The sequence below is a fragment of the Pristiophorus japonicus genome, chromosome 22 (assembly GCF_044704955.1).
Source record: "Pristiophorus japonicus isolate sPriJap1 chromosome 22, sPriJap1.hap1, whole genome shotgun sequence".
Classification (NCBI taxonomy): Eukaryota; Metazoa; Chordata; class Chondrichthyes; family Pristiophoridae; genus Pristiophorus; species Pristiophorus japonicus.
In genome coordinates, this window is record NC_091998.1 from 59,727,839 (window position 1) to 59,751,919 (window position 24,081).

Here is a 24,081-nt window from a genome sequence, read left to right on the forward strand (position 1 = left end):
TAACACACAGCGCTGAGAGGAAAGCATTGCCCCAATGAGGGAAGGATTGCATCATGTGAGTGGAGTTGGGCAGTAAGAATGGGGGAGGGGGGAGAGGAGGATATGTGAAGGGGAAATTGGAAAAGCAAAGCCAGTTTGAGAGGACAGTGTGTGAAAAGGGAGAGTGTAGATTACATCCGTTTGCTGCCACAGAGCTACAATATAAAGATAAAGCCACAGTGAAGCAGTATGTAAAGGCGCATGGTCAATGCTCAGAGTGTGACGTGATTCCTCCATCGCACAGTTTCTACAAATTGTAAAGTTATCTGGAACAAAAGCTGAAAATTGTTGTGCTGTGAAATGCTTCCTCTGGAAGCACTGCGGTCCAAATTAGGCACGCGAGCTTGGTGCACACATTTAGACAACATCGGCGCTTACAGTGAAACGTTAATGAACTTTGAAAAAAATATTTGGTCCTTGGATTGCACAGAGTGCTGGGGTGATGGTGAGCTCCCAGTCACTGTAATTAGCCCACGCTGACAGGCTTACACAATGATTATAGCTCATTATAGCCGATTGTCGCTCCGCTGACTGATTATCACAATTACACCATCACTTACTGGCAGCTGCTTGTGTAGAGGGTATGGGTGGGGGCACGGACTGGGGCCATGGGCCTCACAGCATGGGGCTGGGGGTACGGGCCTCACAGGGTGAGGCTGGGGGCACGGACTGGGGGCATGGGTCTCACAGGGTGAGGCTAGGGGCACGGACTGGGGGCATGGGCCTTACAGCATGAGGCTGGGGGCACGAGTCTCACAGGGTGAGGCTGGGGGCACGGGCTGGGGGCATGGGTCTCACAGCATGGGGCTGGGGGCACGGACTGGGGGCATGGGTCTCACAGCATGGGGCTGGGGGTACGGGCCTCACAGGGTGAGGCTGGGGGCACGGACTGGGGGCATGGGTCTCACAGGGCGAGGCTGGGGGCAAGGACTGGGGGCATGGGCCTCACAGCATGAGGCTGGAGGCATGGGCCTCACAGCGTGAGGCTGGGGGCACGGACTGGGGGCATGGGTCTCACAGGGTGAGGCTAGGGGCACGGACTGGGGGCATGTGTCTCACAGGGTGAGGCTGGGGGCACGGACTGGGGCATGTGTCTCACAGGGCGAGGCTGGGGGCACGGACTGGGGGCATGGGCCTCACAGGGTGAGGCTGGGGGCACGGACTGGGGGCATGGGTCTCACAGGGCGAGGCTGGGGGCACGGACTGGGGGCATGGGTCTCACAGGGTGAGGCTAGGGGCACGGACTGGGGGCATGGGTCTCACAGGGCGAGGCTGGGGGCACGGACTGGGGGCATGGGTCTCACAGGGTAAGGCTGCGGGCACGGACTGGGGGCATGTGTCTCACAGGGCGAGGCTGGGGGCACGGACTGGGGGCACGAGTCTCACAGGGTGAGGCTGGGGGCACGGACTGGGGGCACGAGTCTCACAGGGTGAGGCTGGGGGCACGGACTGGGGGCATGGGGCTGCCGCTGACGCACTCCCTTCTCAGGGTTTAAAGCCAAATGGATTGAAACAAAGATCTGGGCTAATTTCTCCAGAAAGGAGAAGGCTGAGGGGTGACCTGATAGAGGTCTTTAAGGTCATGACGGGGTTCGATACGGTAAACGTAGAGATGTTTCCACTTGTGGGGAGTCAAAATCTAGGAGGTCATAAATAGAATAAATCCAGTCGGGAATTCAGGAGAAACTTCTTTACCCAGAGAGCGGTGAGAATGTGGAATTTGCTGCCACAGGGAGTGGTTGAGGTGAATAGTATCGATGCTTTTAAGGGGAGGATAGATAAGCATATGCGGGAGAAAGGAATAGAAGGCCATGCTAATAGGATATGTGGATGCTGGTGTGCAGCATAAAAGCAGCACGGACCTGCTGGGCCGTATGGCCTGTTTCGGTGCCGTACATTCCCTGTAAAAGCTCCCGCAATTGGAAACAGTTGGCTGTGACTGCTTGTTGTCTCAAGTGATGCTGCAGGGTAAACCATGCCACCCCAGAGTTCCAGGGCGACAGTTCTGTTCAGGAGTAGGTGCCGAGGTTGCTGATCTCAGGGAGGTGCGGGGGAGCGGGTTACCGGTGCTGTTGTTTGGTTCAGTGACTCTAGATTCGGAAGGAGGTGAGAACCTCAGTTGCCAGTCATTACACAGTGGCACCTCCTGAAGGTGTTATTTTATGCTCCCGGCTACACTACTCACTCTACCACCAATCTCTATCATCGGCAAACTTGGATATAGGCTGTCTGTTGTGTTATCGGAGTCATTAATAAATATTGTGAATAGTTGAGGCCCCAGCACAGATCCCTGGGGAACACCATTAGTCACTTCCTTCCAATTCGAGTATAGACCCATTATCCCTAATCTCTGTCTTCTACCGCCGAACCAATCTCCAAACCAGGTCAATTATTTCCCTTCAATTCCGTGAGCTTTCATTTTAGCCAACATTCCCTTATATGGAACCTTATCGAATGTCTTCTGGAAGTCCATATAAACTCCATCCATAGACATTACCCTGTCTACTACTTCAGTTACTTCCTCAAAAATTAAATTACGTTTGTTAGACTTGACCCACCCTTTACAAATCCATGCTGGCACTCCCTAATCAGCTCAAGATTCTCCAAGTGCTCAGTCACCCTGTCCTTAATTATAGATGCCAGCAACCTCCCCACAACAGATGTTTGACCAACAGCTCTCTTTCCTCTCGGGACTGGGTGAAGCAGTTTCACTTGGGTTTAATCCACCCCAGAGGGTTAGGCAGTTCAACAAGTCAGGATAAGAGGTGAAATGGCAAAGATCAAGGGACGACATGAGGAAAAACAATTCGGCATTGAGTTATGATGATCTGTAATGCATTGTCTGAAAGGGTGGTGGAAGCAGATTCAATAAGCACTTTAAAATCATAGAAATTTACAGCACGGAACGAGGCCATTTCGGCCCATAGTGTCCGTGCCGGCCGACCCAGAACTATCCAGCCCAACCCCACTTTCCAGCTCTTGGTCCATAGCCCTGCAGGTTACAACACTTCAAGTGCACATCCAAGTACTTTTTAAATGCTATTAGGGTTTCTGCCTCTACCACCCTTTCAGGCAGTGAGTTCCAGACCCACACCACCCTCTGGGTGAAGAAATTTCCCCTCAAATCCCCTCTAAACCTCCCCCCAATTACTTTAAATCTATGCCCCCTGGTTGTTAACCCCTCTGCTAAGGAAACAGGTCCTTTCTATCCGCTCTATCCAGGCCCCTCATAATTTTATACACCTCAATAAGGTCTCCCCTCAGCCTCCTCTGTTCCAAAGAAAACAAACCCAGCCTATCCAATCGTTCCTCATAGCTAAAATTCTCCAGTCCAGGCAACACCCTCGTAAATCTCCTCTGTACCCTCTCTAGTGCAATCACATCTTTCCTGTAATGTGGTGACCAGAACTGTGTGCAGTACTCTAGCTGTGGCCTAACCAGTATTTTATAAAGTTCAAGCATAACCCCCCTGCTCTTGTATTCTACGCCTCGGAATAATAAAGGCAAGTATTCCGTCTGCCTTCTTAACCACCTTATCTACCTGGCCTGCTACCTTCAGGGATCTGTGGACTTTCAAAAAGGAATTGAATAAATACTTGTGCAGGGCTATATGGGGCAAAGAGCAGGGGAGTGGGACTAATTGGATAGCTCTTTCAAAGGTCTGGCACAGGCACAAATGGCCTTCTTCTGTGCTATGTCGTTCTATGAACTCTATCCTTTCACACAAGAATAGAAGACAATGCAAAAAGAGCAAAGGTCATCGGCTTTTCAAGTCGATTCTTTCCACAGATTGCTTGCCTATCCTTGATTCTACCCACACATTCCTCTCTCAGGCTCAGTACTGATCTGACTCAGACTCGCTTGTCCGAGTTTATTGTCTTTGTAGGCTATGTAAATGTGTGCCATGGAGTCTGAAAGGGCCATTTAGAGAAATTAAATCCATGATCTCATGAACCTCCAGGAGGCAGTTCAGAGAAGGTTCACGAGATTGATTCCGGAGGTTGACTGATGAGGAAAGGTTGAGTAGATTGGACATCTACTCATTAGAATTCAGAAGAATGAGAGGTGATCTTATCGAAACGTGCAAAATTATGAGGGGCTTGACAGCGTGGATGCAGAGAGAATGTTTCCACTGATGGGGGAGACTAGAACTAGGGGACATAATCTTAGAATAAGGGGTCACCCATTTAAAACTGAGATGAGGAGGAATTTCTTCTCCCAGAGGGTTGTAAATCTGTGGAATTCGCTGCCTCAGAGAGCTGTGGAAGTTGGGACATTGAATAAATTTAAGACAGAGATAGACAGTTTCTTAACCGATAAGGGAATAAGGGGTTATGGAGAGCGGGCAGGGAAGTGGACCTGATTCCATGATCGGATGAGCCATGATCGTATAAAATGGCAGAGCAGGCTCGAGGGGCAGGATGGCCTACTCCTGCTCCTATTTCTTACGTTCTTACGTTCTTATATGTCAAGTTTCGAATACTGACAGCGCAGGGTGTTCTGAGCAGCCCTTTCCAGGTCTCAGGCCCATAACATTCAGACCAGCAAATAAGGAGCACTGATCAGCACACATTGATGTTGGATTGCGTGTGCTTTGATCACCAGATTGCCAGGATTTGGGGTCTGCAGTTTGGACATCGGGTCAAAGGGTGGGTGCAATGTGCTGTGCTCACTGTCCCCACATTACAGCTCGGAGCACAGAAATAGCCATTCCCTTCCTGGCACTCAAACAGATTCAACGCCGCATCACGGGGCATTCTTCATACTACTGCCGGACAGGCACTAAGTTCATACTATTGCCGGACAGTCACTAAGTTCATACTATTGCCGGACAGTCACTAAGTTCATACTATTGCCGGACAGGCACTAAGTTCATACTATTCCCAGACAGGCACTAAGCAGAAGTTCTGAAGCAAAACAACAGGAAAACCAAACATTAACGGAGACATCAGAAATGAGCAGAAAATGTAGAGATTGCCGACAGCATTTTGGATATCGAGTGAAATGTATCCGTCCCACGGAGTTGCAAGTGAACACAAGTCCGCAGCACATAACTCCCCAAAGGGTAGCACTGACCAAACACTTGTAGCAATCCAGAATAGCTGGTCAGGGAATAGCAAGGGCATGCTGGGGAAGGAAGGTGTTCCGATATTCTGCTGCATGACAGAGTGCTGGGATTTGGGCTCTGAAACACTGACTTAACAGTTACAACTCTGTCAGTGTAGAAGGTGCCAAGTGCAACTAAAGAACAAAACACTTGCATTTCTATTGCACCTTTCATGACCTCAGGATGTCCCAAAGCGCTTTACAACTAATTTTGGAGTGCAGTCACTGTTGTAATGTAGGAAACACAGCAGCCAATCTGCGCACAGCAAGCTCCCACAAACAGCAGTGTGATAATCACCAGATTATCTGCTTTTTTCGTTATGTTGATTGAGGACACTGGGGATAACTCCTCTGATCTTCTTCAAAATAGTGGGATCTTTTACGTCCACCTGAGAGGGCAGATGGGGCATCAGTTTAACATCTCATTAGCACTGGAAGCGTCAGCCTGGAGTTATGTGTTGAAGTCTCTGGAGTGAGAGGTGAATCCACAACCTTCTGACTCAGAGGCGAGTGTGCTGCCCACTGAGCCATGGCTGAACTGAAGCAAGAGCAATTCACACTGGGACAATGTCATGCTGGATTGTGGGGGAAGCAGCACTGAAGGCAGGGTAGAAGTTCGTCTGTCCTTGGCTGGCGATACATGAGAAAATATAAACATTTAAAGACGCAGTCTCTTTTTTTTATAAATAAGGTGGATGCATAGGTCATTAGAGTTGTCACCCAGATTATTACTGAGCTGTCTTCAGGAGATGGAACAGGAATGGAAATATTTCCATTTATATGGCAGCAGCAGAGGTGTGTGAAGCTCCACGTGAATTGTTGCAATTTCTAGTTCTTAAAACTGGCTGATTTCCCCTTTGAGGACGGTTTGGTGAAATGGAGCAATCCGCCCCATTGAAAGTGTTGCAACTTTTGAGGAAGTGATACTTTACGTTGCTAGTTGTTTTTATGTTATGTTTTTTTTAGAACACCAGAAGTATTGGATGGATTTCACGCCCTCCCCGACACCAAATCTGGAAACCAGGGTCAAGAGGAGCTCAGTTGTGGAGCAGGCGGAAGACAAATGCAGGAAGCTGCTGTTTCCTGTCGGTGGCTCTGTCGGAGGTGTCACGCTCGAGCTGCATTGTGTGGTGATGTCCGAAAATATGCGAGAGACACACACAACTGGAGGCAGAACCACCTTTCTGAGGAAAGATGACCCATAATGTTCCCCTTCCCTTTCTCCCCTGCCTTGGGCTGCAGGATGACCGGTCATCATGGTGCAGGAAACCAGATGGGCCACACACGGGCATGTCCAGGATTATCAACTAAATACTATGGGGTCGGAATTGGGTCCCGCCGTTTTTGAGACGGTGTCACCGCCTGAGAGCTGATTTTACCGCTGGGCGTTAGGTGCAGGCTCCAGCTGCCAAATTAAGTTTTTACAGCCAAAGATGAGAGAAGCAGCGCTAAAATGTGGCGTTGCACACTCAGGCCGACTGAATTTATTAATGGGAGGCTGCCGCTAGGCTAGCTGGGAAGTGGGAAGGAAAGGGAAGAAACAAAAACTGCGCACAAACCTTCCCGACCTGCGCACAAACCTCCCCGACCCGCGCACAAACCTTCCCGACCCATGCACAAACCTCCCCGACCCGCGCACAAACCTCCCCAACCCACGCACAAAACTCCTCTGACCTGCGCACAAACGCCTCTGACCCGCGCACAAACTCCTCTGACCCGCGCACAAACTCCTCTGACCCGCGCACACAAACTTCCCGACCCGCACACAAACTTCCCCGACCCGCACACAAACTTCCCCGACCCGCACACACAAACTTTCCTACTGTTAAAACTAATGACAAAATGAAGAAATAAATACAGGAAAAACTTTGCTCTCTGGCCGATTCCGCCCGAGTTCTGCCCGAGTTCCGCTGTTTAACCACCACTTTTTTCAGGCAGCTGTACAAACGAAATATCGCGACAGAGTCACCAAGGAGGCGCTGCTCACGTACTGACATCATGATTTCCATGGCGTTAGCCGGCGGGATCTAACGTTTTAACGCCCTTAAAAAAAATGACCACCGAATTTCGTGTCAGGGTGACCAGCGCCGAGCATCCAGTGCCACGCCCAACCACCTGACTCCCAGTTAACACCCAACACCAGCATTATCAGCAGGCGTTAGCAACCAAATTGCAACGCCTATGACCTTTCGTTCTTGTGCAATCATACACAGCACAAGAAGAACCAACTAACGATGAGGTGCTAATCCTTGGATTCGATGTACCAGTTGCAGATTATTATGGGCATCAGTGATCACCAACTTTTACACAGAATTATACACCACTGTCAAAAATGATAGAGACTGGTACGATTTACGTCCCAAACTGTAGACACAAGGCATACCCAGCGGGTCATTTACATGACCAGCAGAAAGCTTTGCTCGGCAGCTGTGGCTCAGTGGGTCGCACACTCGCCTCGGAGTCAGAAGGTCATGGGTTCAAGACCCACTCCAGAGGTTAAATCTAGGCTGGCACTCCAGTGCGGTGCTGAGGGAGCGCTGCACTGTCGGAGGTGCCGTCTTTTGGATGAAGCCCCGTCTGCTCTCTCAGGTGGATGCAAAGGATTCCGTAGTATTATTTTGAAGTAGAACAGGGGAGCTGTGGCCAATATTTATCCCTCGACCAACATCACTCTAAAAACAGATGATCTGGTTATTATCCCATTGCTGTTTGTGGGACCTGGTTGTACACAAATTAGCTGTCACCATGTTTTCCCACATTATAACAGCGACTACACCTCAAAAATACAGCATTGCTGTAAAGCGTTTTTGGATGCCCTAATGTTGTGAAAGTTGCTATATAAATGCAATGCTATTTTGTTTTTCTCAAATAACCCATCCCTGTGAATTTGCTGATCAGAATTCCAACCAACTGGGCTTTTTCCTTTAGCATTTGGGCAATGCCACAGTAACCTCTCCATTACTGATGCTCCAACCTTACTGATCACCTGACTGTATTGTCATAGCCTTGTAGGAGATGTCACCATACTGCCCACCCCACCCCACCCCAACAATCTACCCCCGTCGGACTCATGTCAACCTCACAGCCCAGGAACGTTCCAATGCAGTGGGCATTATCAGGATATTTCCAGGCTTCATCCCGAGTCTAGGGTATTGGTACAGACCAGGATTTGAGGGCTCGATGTTATCGGCTAATCTCCATTGCCAATCAGGTGAAGGCCGAGGTTAGGTCGCCTCCATCATGGTGGATGATAGGCCACCCTCAAAGCCTCCTTGAAAAAAATGCAACATCCCCACCGACTCTTGGGAATCTCTGGCCCAAGGACGCTCAAAGTGGAGGAGAAGTATTCGGGAAGGCACCGAACACCTCGAGTCTCTTCGTCGGGAGCATGTGGAAGCCAAGTACAAACAGCGGAAGGAGCGTACAACAAACCAAGCACCTGTCACTGCTTTCCAAATGCGCTGCTATTTCATCTTTAATAATTGCTTCCAACATTTTCCTCACTACTGATGTCAGGCTAACCGGTCTATAATTACCCGTTTTCTCTCTCCCTCCTTTTTAAAAAAGTGGTGTTACATTAGCTACCCTCCAGTCCATAGGAATTGATCCAGAGTCGATAGACTGTTGGAAAATGATCACCAATGCATCCACTATTTCTAGGGCCACTTCCTTAAGTACTCTGGGATGCAGACTATCAGGCCCCGGGGATTTATCGGCCTGCAATCCCATCAATTTCCCTAACACAATTTCCCGCCTAATAAGGATATCCTTCAGTTCCTCCTTCTCACTAGACCCTTGATCCCCTAGTATTTCCGGAAGGTTATTTGTGACTTCCTTCGTGAAGACAGAACCAAAGTATTTGTTCAACTGGTCTGCCATTTCTTTGTTCCCTATTATAAATTCACTTGAATCTGACTGCAAGGGACCTATGTTTGTCTTCACTAATCATTTTCCCTTCACATATCTATAGAAGCTTTTGCAGTCAGTTTTTATGTTCCCGGCAAACTTTCTCTCATATTCTATTTTCCCCCTCCTAATTAAACCCTTTGTCCTCCTCTGCTGAATTCTAAATTTCTCCCAGTCCTCAGGTTTGCTGCTTTTTCTGACCAATTTATATGCTTCTTCCTTGGTTTTAACACTATCCTTAATTTCCCTTGTTAGCCACGGTTGAGCTACCTTCCCTGTTTTATTTTTACTCCAAACATGATGTACAATTGTTGAAGTTCATCCATGTGATCTTTAAATGTTTGGATTGCTTATCTACCGTCAACCTTTTAAATATCATTTGCCAGTCTATTCTAGCCAATTCACGTCTCATACCATCGAAGTTACCTTTCCTTAAGTTAGGACCCTAGTCTCTGAATTAACTGTGTCACTCTCCGTATTAATAAAGAATTCTATCATATTATGGTCACTCTTTCCCAATAAGCCTCGCACAAGAAGATTGTTAATTAGTCCTTTCTCATTACACATCACTCAGTCTAGGATGGCCAGCCCTCTAGTTGGTTCCTCGACGTATTGGTCTAGAAAACCATCCTTAATACACACCAGAAATCCTCCTCCACCGTATTGCTACCAGTTTGGTTAGCCCAATCTAATATGTAGATTAAAGTCGCCCATGATAAGTACTGTACCTTTATTGCACGCATCCCTAATTTCTTGTTTGATGTTGTCCGCAACCTCTGTTTGGTGGTCTGTACACAACTCCCACTCGCGTTTTCTGCACTTTGGTATTCTGCAGCTCCACCCATACAGATTCCACATCATCCAAGCTAATGTCCTTCCTTACTAGTGCGTTAATTTCCTCTTTAACCAGCAATGCTACCCCACCTCCTTTTCCTTTCTGTCTATCCTTCCTGAATGTTGAATACCCCAGGATGTTGAGTTCCCAGCCTTGGTCGCCCTGGAGCCATGTCTTGCGATGCCAATTACATCATATCCATTAACTGCTATCTGCGCAGTTAATTCGTCCACCTTATTCCGAATATTCCTCGCATTGAGGTACAGAGCCTTCAGGCTTGTCTTTTTAACACCCTTTGCCCCTTTAGAATTTTGCTGTAATGTGGCCCTTTTTGATTTTTGCCTTGGGTTTCTCTGTCCTCCACTTTTACTTTATTTCTTTCTATCTTTTGTTTCTGCCCCCATTCTACTTCCCTCTATCTCCCTGCATAGGTTCCCATCCCCCTGCCATATTAGGTTAATCCCTCCCCAACGTGCCGTGTGGGTCCTGGAGCGTAGTCGTGGTTGTTGCTAAACTGGGGTAGTGTTTAACCTGGCTCGCTCCTTTAATTCTGCTGCCCTGGTAAATCCTATTTTTCTTGCTGCATCTCTGGAATACTCTAACGTGTCAGCTGCGGCTCAGTGGGTAGCACTCTCGCCTCGGAGTCAGAAGGTTGTGGGTTCCAGTCCCACTCCAGGGACTTGAGCATAAAATCTAGGCTGGCACTCCCAGCGCAGTGCTATTGGAGTGCTGCACTGTCTTTTGTTTGAGACGTTAAACCATGACCACATCTGCTCCCTCAGGTGGACATAATTGATCCCATGGTACTATTGGAAGAAGAGCAGGGGAGCTCTCCTTAGTGTGCTGGCCAATATTTATTCCTCAATCAACATCACCAAAACAGATTATCTGGTCATCATCACATTGCTGTCTGTGGGATTGTGCTGTAAATTGGCTGCTGCGTTTCCTAGATTGCAATAGTGACTACACTTTAAAAAGTATTTAATTGGCTGTAAAGCGCCTTGGTGCAACCTGAGGTCATGAAAGGTGCTATATAAATACAATTCTTTCTTTTCTTCTGAAAGAGAAAGCGGTTGTAGACTCTGGCATCTTTTGCGATGGATGGAAATGGAACAGACAGCGCGGAATGGGACGGAGAGCGCGGAATGGGACGGAGAGCAGGGAATGTGACGGAGAGCGCGGAATGTGACGGAGAGCGCGGAATGGGACGGAGAGCGCGGAATGGGACGGAGAGCGCGGAATGGGACGGAGAGCGCGGAATGGGACGGAGAGCGCGGAATGGGACGGAGAGCGCGGAATGGGACGGAGAGCGCGGAATGGGACGGAGAGCGCGGAATGGGACGGAGAGCGCGGAATGGGACGGAGAGCAGGGAATGGGACGGAGAGCAGGGAATGGGACGGAGAGCAGGGAATGTGATGGAGAGCACGGAATGGGACGGAGAGCACGGACCGCTACCTTCCCAGTGAGCTTGGAGATGCTGCCGTGGAAGACGTGGACTCCGATGGCCTTGGCAGCATGCTGGCGGAATTCACCCGTGGCGGGGAGGAAAGTTTTTACACATGATGTGGGATTTAACCTCTGGCTTGGAGAATGGGAGCGCTGCGTTCCATTACTGGAGTTACCCTGGCACCCACACCACATATCACAGCTTTTTAAAAGCTGAAATCATGTTAGTGGCTTGAGAACTGCAAAGCCTCTCCGGTGTTTACATTCCATTTGGTTTATTAAAAAGAAACACTCTGGAAAATCCGATATAAAATCAGACATTAATAACAGCGTTGGAATGTTGTTATATCTGGCTTCCTGCGTGTGACTGGACCAGAGAACATGGCACATGTTTTTGGTTTCTGAAGTAATAGGCACCCGGCCTTTGGAATTTATCAAAGTATTACAATGAACAGCTTAACTGTACGTTCATGGCTTAACAAACACCCCAAGTCCATCAAAGGAATGAGAGCCAGGGGAGTTCACCAGCCATGGGCCGTCCCATTGAGGCAAACCCAAAACCTATTGAGCTGGCAGTGCACTTTTTTACATTCACGGGAGGTGGGCGTCACTGGCAAGGCTGGTATTTATTGCCCGTCCCTAATTTCCCCTTGAGAAGGTGGTGAGCCACCTTCTTGAACTGCTGCAGTCCGTGTGGTGAACGTGCTCCCACAGTGCTGTTAGGGATGGAGTTCCAGGATTTTGACCCAGTGACGATGAAGGAACGCCGATATATTTCCAAGTCAGGATGCTGTGTGACTTGGAGGGGAATGTGGAGGTGGTGGTGCTCCCATGTGACTGCTGCCCTTGTCCTTCTAGGTAATAGAGGTCGCGGGTTTGGGCTGTGCTGCTGAAGAAGCCTTGGCGAGTTGCTGCAGTGCATCTTGTACTTGGTACACACTGCAGCCACGGTGCACCGGTGGTGGAGGGAGTGAATGTTGAAGGTGGTGGATGGGGTGCCGATCAAGCGGGCTGCTTTGTCCTGGATGGTGTCGAGCTTCGAGTGTTGTTGAAGTTGCACTCATCCAGGCAAGTGGAGAGTATTCCATCACACTCCTGACTTGTGCCATGTAGGTGCTGGAAAGGCTTTGGAGAGTCAAAAGAGAGTATAAACCAAAGAAACTGGAACAATAACATTTAAAAAACCCTATATGATAGCAGCGGACAAAAAATAAAGTTTTGCACTTATATAGCAAATTTTACCACCTCAGGACGTACCAGACGCTTTACAGCCAATAAGGTACTTTTGGAGTGTAGTCACTGTCATATTAAGAAATGGGAACATAAGAAATAGGAGGAGTAGGCCATACGGCCCCTCGAGCCTGCTCCGTAATGTAGGAAATGTGGCCAAGTTGTGTGTATAATTTTTTTTTCCAACATGTTTTGCTTATTCAGTGCTGAGATGAGAGGTGTCATTGCTTGGCAATGAAACGGATCTACATTTTGCAGACACTCCCAAGGCTCTGGGCACTCCCAGGGACGAATAGTACTTGTCAATTGCACTGAAACACTCCTCCAGACAACCCAACAATCTCCTGTAACTGCTGACAGAACGTGGCGTACTACAGCAAGTATCACATTGCTGATTCTCACCACAGCCACACTCGGATCAAGACCGATAATTTATTACTTAATGCTAGATTATTGACTCATCCTTGTGCTGTCTGTTATGTTCAGAATAACTCCACAAGACTGTATATGCTCTAAGCTCAAACTGTTGTGACCTTGGTCTCTTTAATGTAACTCCAGAGTGAGGAAGCAGCGTGGCAGACAGCCTTTTATACCTGCTTGCCCAGGGTGTGCAGGTGACCCTTTCGTCTCCCACAGATGGAACCCCTTGTGGCAAGTCTTACACATTGGTAAAGTTTATATACATAACACTGAACTTCTTCCAATTGGGAACTGGGCTGAGAATGTTCAAACTCATTTTACGCAAGACCATTTCACTTCACCACCAGCGTTAGTGCTTTCAGCTGCCTGGGCCCGAAGCTCTGGAATTCCCTTGCCAAACCTTTCCACCTCACTCTCCTTAAAACCTACCGCTTTGACCAACCTGTCCTAATATCTCCTTGTGTGGCTCGACATCAAATTCTGTTTGATTACGCTCCCATGAGCTCGGGACATTTTACTACGTTGAAGGCGCTATATAAACGCACGTTGTTAGTGTTGACTGCAATACCTGCCACACAAGAGAATTTTACTCTCTCAGTATGGTTTGAACTTTAACCCTGACTCCAAAGGTGAAAGGGCAACTGGTAACTGTGTCACGGAAAAACTGGCAAATCTTTCAAGTCTGGCGATTTCGGGGTAGATTTTCAGTTTTCCGGCCGGTGTCTCACAATTCAGTACTGCACGGAGGGGTTTCCTGTACAGGCAGCTCTTGCACACCCTCCATTTTGCCATCCCCGTCTGCCGTCCGTTCATGCCATGGCACACCATCTTGCTGTCCGGAGGAGGCGGGGGTCCCCAATGGAGTGCTCTCTACGCGGGAGTCCTCCCACTATTTATTGGGGACTTGGCCTGGAGGGTGTTGCACGGAGCAGTCCCGTGCAATCGGTTTTTAAGTCGGTTCACGGACTCCTACGCCGCCTGCAATTTCTGTGTTCTGGAAGAATCCGTGTTCCATGTTTTTACTGAATGTGCGAGGTTGCAGCCCCTCTTTCAATATTTGAAGGGGCTGCTCCTCAAATTCTGGTTGCACCAGTCCCACACTCCTGATCTTTGGGCACCCTGTGCGGAGGGGAGCGGGCAGGTCGGAGGGCCTCCTCGTAGGACTGCTCCTGGGCATGGCCCAAGGGGGCCATTAACCGGTCCAAGCAGCGGGTGATCGAGGGGGTCGTTCAGCCCGACTGCCTGCTTCTCTTCCAGTTACATCTGAGCCAGGGTGTCCCTGGAGATGGAGCACGCGGTGTCCACCGGTACGCTCGCGGCCTACCGCGAGAGGTGGGCGCCGGAGGGACTGGAGTGCATCATCACCCCTGGCAACCAAATTTTAATTTGATCCATTTAATGTTTAAAGTTTAATTTGTTAATCTGACAGTTTCAGTGTCCCCTTTAATCAAGGGCATTTGATTTACGTTTCAACTACAAATAGTTGTAAGATTGGCGATATTGATTGACCGCCTGTTATAGAAAGCTGCTGGTTTGCATTAACACGGAGATCAGTCAAACTGAAAATGAGATGGATTCTGGAATGGGCGGCCAAAGCCGCGGCACCAGTATCACACCCGGGCGTCAGTGAAAATCGACCCCTAATGTCGTTCAGGACAACATTCGCAACCTCAATGGCTTCTGCTAAATGCTGTACCAATCCACCTTTAGCAAGCAGGCTGGCCTGGAGTCCTCTGCGAGCTGCCGACGCGGGTTTGCTGCTCTGAGGGGGGGGGGGGAGGGCCTTGTGGTTTAGTGGGTGAGAGGAGGGGAAGAGCTGCACTTATCTGTTCGCAGGAGATAAAACACAGCGACTCCACCTTTTCTGTTTACTGCAGCTGCGGCAGCTGACCAGCTCTCCCCACCCGAGTATTCAGCTTCCTCTGGGCTGTTACTACACACATGTTTTTCGTCATTAAAATAGTGTAGAAACATAGAAAATAGGTGCAGGAGTAGGCCATTCGGCCCTTCTAGCCTGCACCGCCATTCAATGAGTTCATGGCTGAACATGCAACTTCAGTACCCCTGTGTATCTGTGGCGTTACACAGAAACTCGCAATTCTTCCACAGATAAGGCACGTGTGTGTTCCCCGTTTGATTAGCGATGAAACCTTTCAGTCGTGTCCTTCGAGGGGCCCAAGCTCTGCCTGTGTTTCCCCAGCGGGCTCAGACCCCACAGACCACAGCGACTAGCTGCGGTTACTGCTCCTGCTTGCTCCGCTTCTGCCTCTCTCTACACTGATCCCGTTAATTGTGTGTGTGTCTCCCCCTTCCCCCAAACTCATCTCCCCGCCTTCCTTCTCCACCATCGGCACGAATGGATACTTTGTCAGGCAAGCACGTCAGAGTTTGGGCAGAGCAGGCCACAGCATCGTGTCCGAATGTGCCTTTGTTAGTGCTCTCAATCGCACATACATCTTTCGGATACGATGTTAAACCGAGGCCCCGTCTGCCCTCACTGGTGGTTGTAAAAGATCCCGTGACACCGGAGTTATCCCCAGTGTCCTGACCAATATTTATCCCTCAATCAACATAACAAAACAGATTATCTGGTCATCATCACATTGCTGTGCGCAAATTGGCTGCCGTGTTTCCCCACATTACAAAATTACTTCAGAAGTACTTCACTGGCTGTGAACATCAACAACTGGTGACTATATAGCACCTTTAATGTGGTAAATTGTCCCAAGGTGCTTCACAGAAGCGATTAGGAAACAAAATTTGACACCAAGCCACTTAAGGAGATTAGGGCAGGTGACCAAATGCTTGGTTAAAGAGGTAGGGTATAAGGAGCGTCTTAAAAGGAGGAAAAACAGGTGGAAAGGTTTAGGGAGGGAGTTCCAGAGCTTAGGGCCAGGGCAGATGAAGGCACGGCCACCGACGGTAGCTAGATTGAAATCGTGAATGCGCAAGAGGCCAGAATTAGGAGCACAGATATCTCGGAGGTTGTGGGGCTGGAGGGGATTAGAGAGATAGGGAGGGGCGAGGCCATGGAGGGATTTGAAAACAAGGATGAGAATTTTAAAATCGAGGTGTTGCTTAACCAGGAGCCAATGTAGGTCAGCGAGCACAGGGGGTGATGGGTGAGCGGGACTCGGTGCGAGTTAGGACACAGGCAGCCGAGTTTTGGATCACCTCTAGTTTACGCAGGGTAGAACGTGGGAGGCCAGCCAGGGGTGCGTTGGAATAGTCAACTGTAGAGGTAACTTTGGGCGATTGTGTAACGCGGGTGATCTCGGATCTGTGGTAAACCTCGCCACATTTCCCTTTCCATTGGCTTCAAAGGACGAGGGCGAGGTGTACAACGGGCATCCGATCCGTGATGACCCGTTTTACACCAGGGTCCACGGGTGACTTAGCCTGGCCCCAGCTCCTCTCCACAGGCAGGGGTAGCAGAGTCACCTAAGCTGCTCCAAGAGGAAGGCCTGGCAATAACGAGCTTGTCTTCTAACTGGTCAATGGTGCCCAGGAACAGGAGGCCATTCAGTCCCTCGGGCCTGCTCTGACATTAAGTTGGAGCATGGCTGATCTGTATCTCCTCTCCATTCATCCGCCGTTAATCCATATCCCATATAGGGCGGGAGCTAAATTAACAGGTGGGACACCTTCTGCCGGACAGAATGAGCGCCTCGGTGATGTGACTTCAGCGCAGTTTACAGTTGAACAGTTGTTTTTAAGATTACCAATCGACATTCAGACAAAGTGAATGAATCTTCTTGCCACTGAGCCCCAGCGGGCAATTCTGGCCAGACCTGCTCCCCATCCGAGAGGAACAGATTGCTTGCCTGTCCCAGCAGGAGGTGGGGAAATAGGACAGTGAGGGGGTGGGGGGGGCGGTGAGAGATCGGTGCTCGGCGACAGGAGATACCAGCAGTGGCTATGGGGACAGACTGAAACCACAACCTCTTGGCTATAAAAGAACAAGACTTGTACTTATATAGCGCCTCTCACAACCTCAGCACGCCCCACAGAGCTTTGTATCCAACAAAGTCGTTTTGAAGTGTTGTCATTGTTGAGCCAGATGGACAAAGAGAATGAGAGAACGGGAGAAACTCGCCCCAATATCCCCAACTGATAAAGCAAACTCTCTCAGGTCCCTCATGAGCTATCCAATACCCACAATGGTGAAGTCTGGTTATCCTCCCGATTATAATGTGGTCCATCCAACACGCGAGGGATAACTCACATGTCCGCACTAATATTTCCAACAATACAAAGCCTGTGCAAAACGTGCAGCGAAGGAAGACATGTCCCGGGGTGAAATACCTCAAATTCCTCCGTACATTTGTAGTCTACAGCTTGTCCCTGTGGCACAGGCTGCATCTTTCTATTACTGAGGAAGAGCTAAGTGGAATTCAGCACTTGCTGCTGGACAGGAAAAGAACAGGGAGCAAAAGAAAGTGAGATCACATTACTTTTAAAAGCAAGCTTGAAGTTTCTATCCAAAAGACATCTGTGAGAATGGTTGTGCCGAAAGCGGCGTCCGTAACTGAAATAGCAGCAAGTAGGATCGGTTCTGCATCGGCAGTGTTCCCTCAATAAAATACTTAACACGGGCTTGTGTTTGTAACTCGCAGGGACCTGCAGCCTTCAACTGTGGCCTTTCCTTACTCTGTCCCCATGCCCTCCTCTCCCAGTCTCTGTGTGATGCCACGCGAGTTCACATTCAGTCATGGAGATATGACTGTAATATAATATATTATGACATGGTGAATTGCCCAGTAGGTGAAGAGGCGGGTGCTCAATGGTCACCAATGATGCTCCAAAACTGTGAACCCCCCCCCCCCATTCCCAGCTCTAACCCCCACTCCCCCTCCCCTCTCATCCTCCCCCATACCCTCGCTCACCCCTCCACTCCCTCCCCAACCCCCTACCCCCTCTCGCCATCCCCGACCCCACTCGCTCACCCTCCCCATGTCCTTTCCCCATCGTCCCCCCCCCCAATCGTCCCCCTGCTCACCCCACCACCCTCTTGCCCTCCCCCACCTCCTAGCCATCGACCGCCCCCCTCACCCTACCCCTCTCTCTTGCCCCCCCTGCTCACCCCCGCACCCCCTCATCATCGCCCCCCTGCTATCGACCCCACTCATCCCACCTCTCCCTCTTGCCCCCCTGCCTGGTGACCAACCCTTTGATCGTCACCCCTCCCTCTGCGTACGTTCATTCAAATCCTCTCGAACCCACTCATTCTCTGGTTCTTTTGTTTCCTGTTCAAAAATAAATTCAAGTCAACTCTCTCTCCACCCACAACAACCTCACAATGTCCCAACAACAAAGTCCGCCTTTCACCATCACAACCAACAATTGCACCGTCCCGTTTACACAATCTTATTCAGCATTTTTAGTCAGTTTGCCCTCAACAATACAACTTTTTCCTCTGGAAGTGTGTTGCGATAATTTCCCTTTAACTAACACACTTAACTTTCAAGAAGCAGAATAATGCTCGGACAACCAGGGCTTCGCCTTTACTTTCACACCAAACACCCATTGCACCGAGCACAACGATCCCTACCTGTGCAGCGGCAGCATTTGAGTGCTCTCTGCCGCTCTGTCCGCTCTTTGCAGTCGAATGATTTCTCTACAAATGCTCAGTGTTGTACGGACCGTCGACTCGAACCCAGCCCTGCAGGCACCTGCCAATCAGATAATCGCAGCTCAAGGTTTTTGCAATATACAGCGGGGCCTCCGGGAGAATCCCACTTCCCATTCACCAGCTGCTGGTGACTTGATATAAGTTATTCAGCTCACTCGCCATAAATACAGCTTGTATCTTTGACCTCGGGGGGGGGGGGGGATAAACAGACCATAACCTGCCGCTGCCCATACGCGAGGCTTACTGACCAAAGTCAAACATTATAAACGCAAATTGGTAAATAGTTACAAATGAAAGGTCTGTTTTGCTCAGAAGAGCGCTCATTAGCGCACAGGTTGCAGCATTCGGCAGGGCTTGGGCAATATGAGGCCAGTCAGGGAACATGCATTGGCTGCTGTGTGACACAGCAGTGCAAGGCGAGCAGGCACAAACTGCTGCCCCCTGCCCGCTCACCCTGCTCCCGAGGGCTGCCCAGTGACCTTTGCTGCAAGGTGCATTGGTGCAAGGCTTCAGATGCTGATCGGACTGGCCTGGCTGCGACGCCCCATGCAGTTGAATAGCCCCTCACTGGGGTGAGGTGTAGGAGGGAGCCAGTACCCGTGGAATGACTACCTCACTATGAAATCAGGAGCAAACTCCGGGCGGGGCGGAAGGAGACTGGCTCCTAATTCCTTTCTTTGTCAAACTAAATGCACAATTGCTCCGTGTCAATCTTTGATTGTGGTTTAAAGTGCGAAACAAGGAGGAGCTGAATTGTCAGAAAAGAGCGAACATATTGCCACCGCACTCAGCCTGGAGCCAGTCTAACACAACGACTCCGGGGGAGGGAACAGGCTGACCTAGTCCACTGCAAACCTCGCGCTGACCAACAGCAGACAAGGCGAATGGCTGGGTCAGAGCCTGACATCGAACCTTGATAAAGTAACGAGACCCCCCTGGCATTAAAAGTTGGCAGCAGAGGCCCTTCCTGCATCTGACCCGTGCTGTATCTAGAGCAGGCCATGCACATGCTCGGGCAATGTACGGACAACACCCCGCTTCCAGCACTCGGGTCCCTCACCCAACATCACTTTAATAAAAGTGAGCCCGTGGGGTACGTTCTCCTCTATTTACTAACGTCAGCCTTGGTATAAAAGCGAGACATGATACCCAGGCTAACGTTCCGCAATCATTGGTGAACAAACGAAGATAAGGGAGTCAAAGGTTATGGGGAGCAGGCAGGGAAGTGGAGTTGAGGCCAAGATCAGATCAGCCATGATTTTATTGAATGGCGGAGCAAGCTCGAGGGGCCGAATGGCCGACTCCTGCTCCTATTTCTGATATTATGAAGATACAGTCTGGGTCTAAGGAGATCTCTGCACTTCCTTTTTTTTTTACTGTGAGTCATATCTCCCGCTCTTTGAAGGGGTGCTGAGGATCTTTTATCTCCTTTGACTCAGTGCACATTTCTGCCCTACGTCTGTATGAAGTGCGCTGGTGACCCTTTATAAACGCAAGTTGTTGTTTTGTGGTCTGTCCAAACACCCTGAACCCTTGAGACCACCATTACTGGAGACAGCAGGCTGGACAGCTTTGAGTTGCAGCTGATGTGACATCTTCTGTTCTCCTGTTTACCAACACCGACTGCTACGACCTGCCCGAAGCCCTCGATTTCCCAGGGCTATTAGTGGGCACATATCTCATATCTAGAACTTGGATGACTCCCCAACAATGTGGAAAATTGCCCAGCTACAACCTGTCCACAAAAAGCAGGACAAATCCAATCCCGCCAAACAGTCCACTCTCAAACATCAGCAAAGTGATGAGAGGTGTTGGTCAAGCAGCACTTACTCACCGATTACCTGCTCACCGATGCTCTGTTTGGGTTCTGCCAGGACCACTCAGCTCCAGACATCATTACAGCCTTGGTCCAAACATGGACAAAAGAGCTGAATTCCAGAGGTGAGGTGAGAGTGACTGACATCAAGGCAGCATTTGACCGAGTGTGGCATCAAGGAGTCCCAGTAAAATTGAAGTCAATGGGAATCAGCAGGAAAACTCTCCACTGGCTGGAGTCATATTGAGTACAAAGGAAGATGGTTGTGGTCATTGGAGGTCAATCATCACAGCCCCAGGACATCACTTCAGGAGTTCCTCAAGGCAGTGTCCTAGGCCCAACCATTTTCATCATAAGGTCAGAAGTGGGGATGTCCGCTGATGACTGCACAGTGTTCAGTGCCATTCGCAACTCCTCAGATAATGGAGCAGTCCATGCCCGCATTCAACAAGACCTGGACGACATTCAGGCTTGGGCTGATAAGTGGCAAGTAACATTCGCGCCACACAAGTGGCAGTCAATGACCATCTCCAACAAGCGAGAGTCTAACCACCGCCCCATGTCATTCAACAGCATTACCATTGCCAAATTCCCCATCAACATCCTGGGGGTTACCATTGACCAGAAACATAACTGGACCAGCCACATAAATACTGTGGCTAGAAGAGCAGGTCAGAGGCTGGGTATTCTGCAGCGAGTGTCTCACCTCCTGACTCAGCAAAGCCTTTCCACCATCTACAAGGCACAAGTCAGGAGTGTGATGGAATACTCTCCACTTGCCTGGATGAGTGCAGCTCCAACAACACTCAAGAAGCTCGACACCATCCAGGACAAAGCAGCCCGCTTGATTGCCACCCCATCCACCACCTTCAACATTCACTCCCTCCACCACCGGTGCACCGTGGCTGCAGTGTGTATCATCTATAAGATGCACTGCAGCAACTTGCCAAGGCTTCTTCGGCAGCAACTTCCAAACCTGCGACCTCTACCCCCTAGAAGGATAAGGGCAGCAGACGCATGGGAACACCACCACCTCCATGTTCCCCTCCGCGTCACACACCACCCTGACTGGGAAATATATCGGCCGTTCGTTCATCGTCTGCTGGGTCACAATCCTAGAACTCCCTCCCTAACAGCACTGTGGGAGCACCTTCACCACATGGACTGCAGCGGTTCAAGGCGGCGGCTCACCACCACCTTCTCAAGGGCAATTAGGGACGGGCAATAACATCCCATGAACTAATAAAAACCATGAGGAGACAGAGTGTAATATAGCCACATTTTTTGTCAATAGTAAGCAAGGTGGGAAAGTAAGCTGTGAGGAGGGCATAAAGGGGCTTTAGACCAGTTAAGTGATTGTGCAAGAAAGTGGCAGATGGAGCATAATGTGGAGGAGTGTGACATTATCCACTTTGATAGGAAAAGCAGAATATATATATATTTTTTTTAAAACAGGTGAGACACTAGTAAACGCTGGTATTAGAAGGGATTTGGGGGTCCTTGTACACAAATCACAGAAAGTTAGCATGCAGGAACAGCAAGCAATTAGGAAGCCAAATGGTTTGTTGGCCTTTATTGCAAGGGGGTTGGATTATAAGAGTAAGGAAGTCTTGCTGCAATTATACAGGGCCCTGGTGAGGCACACCTGGAGGACTGTATACATTTCTGATCTCCACACCTAAGAAAGGATATACTTGCCTTTGAGGGGTGCAACAAAGTTTCACTAGATTGATTCCTGGGATGAATTTCCCAGGATGAATGGGATTTTTTAACCAATAAAGGAATTAAGGGTTACGGGGAGCGGGCGGGTAAGTGGAGCTGAGTCCACGGCCAGATCAGCCATGATCTTATTGAATGGCGGAGCAGGCTCAAGGGGCTAGGTGGCCTACTCCTGTTCCTAATTCTTATGTTCTTATGTTCTTATGATGAAAGACCCGCTGCTATGAGGAGAGATTGAGTAGACAAGGTCGATATTCACTGGAATTTAGAAGAGTGAGAGGTGATCCTATTGAAAGGTATAAAATTCTTACAGGGCTTGACAGGGTAGATGCAGGGAGGATGTTTGCCCTGGCTGAGGTAGTCTAGAACCAGGGGTCACAGTCTCAGGGTAAGGTAATTGGTAAGGTAAGGTAAGGTAAACTGAGGTAAGGTAAACTGAGGTGAGTAGAAATTTCTTCACTCAGAGGGTGGTGAATCTTTGGAATGCTCTAGCCCAGAGGGCTGTGGATGCTGAGTTGTTGAGTATATTCAAGGCTGAGATCGATAGAGTTTTGGAGTCTAGGGGGAATCAAAAGATACGGAGATCGGGTGGGAAAGTGGAGTTGAGGTCGATGATCAGCCATGATCTTACTGAATGGTGGAGCAGGCTCGAGGGGCCGTATGACCTACCCCTGCTCCTATTTCTTATGTTCTAATGTACTTTATCAGTCTGCTTTATGCCAAGATATTTCAGCTTGGAGGCATTTGATGTTGCCTACCATTCCCAGGGTATCCAGGATTGGCAGTGGGGCGATAAAGATAAAGCAGAGGGAGGCCAAGGAAATAGACCCAGAGACATCATTCATCATATTGTGGAGCCGACACAACATCTTTCTACCACAAACTGAAGCCCTTATGACTGAAAGGCAGATCACAGAGCACTGCTCAGCACAGCCCGAGGCTTGTTTTGAGCTCTCCATTAGCATTCAGTAAAGAAACTATATATTTTTTTGACACTTCGTAGCAATAGCCTTTTAAGCAGCTTTAAAAGGTTTTGATGCCCGATCAATATCTTCGTTTCTTCCTGCCGACTAAATATGTTCTGGAATCTCTTCTCCAAAAGGAAACTTGGCAGCAGGCCAGCCTTTTCTTAAACGTAGTGAAATTCATTTGAGGATTAAATGTCGTTGGCTAGCCTTGGCTTCTCTGACCCACTTCTAGAATCGTCCCAAACCCATCTTCACACCATCAAAAGTACCTCTGACCTGCTGGTGAGTGAAACGTGGCTCACTGTACCCTCACAGGGAGGGAGCAAATAGCTGGAGTTCATCTCAAGTCTCAGAATAAGGGGGCCGCCCATTTAAAATGGAGATGAGGAGGAATTTCATCGCTCAGATGGTCGTGAATCTTTGGAATTCTCTGCCCCAGAGAGCTGTGGAGCTGGGTCATTGAATATATTTAAGGCGGAGATAGACAGATTTTTGAGCGATAAGGGAGTGAAGGGTTATGGGGAACGGGCAGGGAAGTGGAGCTGAGTCCATGATCAGATCAACCATGACCTTATTGAATGGCGGAGCAGGCTCGAGGGGCCAAATGGTCTACTCCTGCTCCTATTTCTTATGTAAGTACCTCCGATGACTATTGTTGCTGCAGAGGCCTGGGAATATAATATCCACCCTGTCCTTTGAGCAGGGGGCTGCTACACAGTGCAGGGAGATGGAGAAGATGGAGCTGATAAATGGTTCATTCTCTGAGTGGCAATCAGTAACTAGTGGGGTGCCGCAGGGATCAGTGCTGGGACCCCAACTATTAACAATTTACAATAACGACTTGGAAGAAGGGACAGAGTGTAATGTAGCCAAGTTTGCTGACGATACAAAGATGGGAGGAAAAGCAATGTGTGAGGAGGACACAAAAAATCTGCAAAAGGATACAGACAGGCTAAATGAGTG

The 24,081-nt window shown here is 49.3% G+C and overlaps 1 protein-coding gene across 2 annotated transcripts in view; it reads right to left on the reverse strand.

Moving 5' to 3' along the window:
* LOC139235072 (beta-adducin-like) overlaps nucleotides 1-18,753 on the reverse strand; it is a 70,059-nt gene extending 51,306 nt beyond the window's left edge. The window contains exon 1 of one of the 2 annotated variants that reach the window (XR_011588408.1): nucleotides 18,535-18,753. The gene's annotated coding sequence lies outside the window, so the exon portion shown is untranslated. The remainder of the gene's footprint in view (nucleotides 1-18,534) is intronic. The other variant, XM_070866204.1, reaches the window with a different exon arrangement.
* Nucleotides 18,754-24,081: the final 5,328 nt, after the last annotated feature.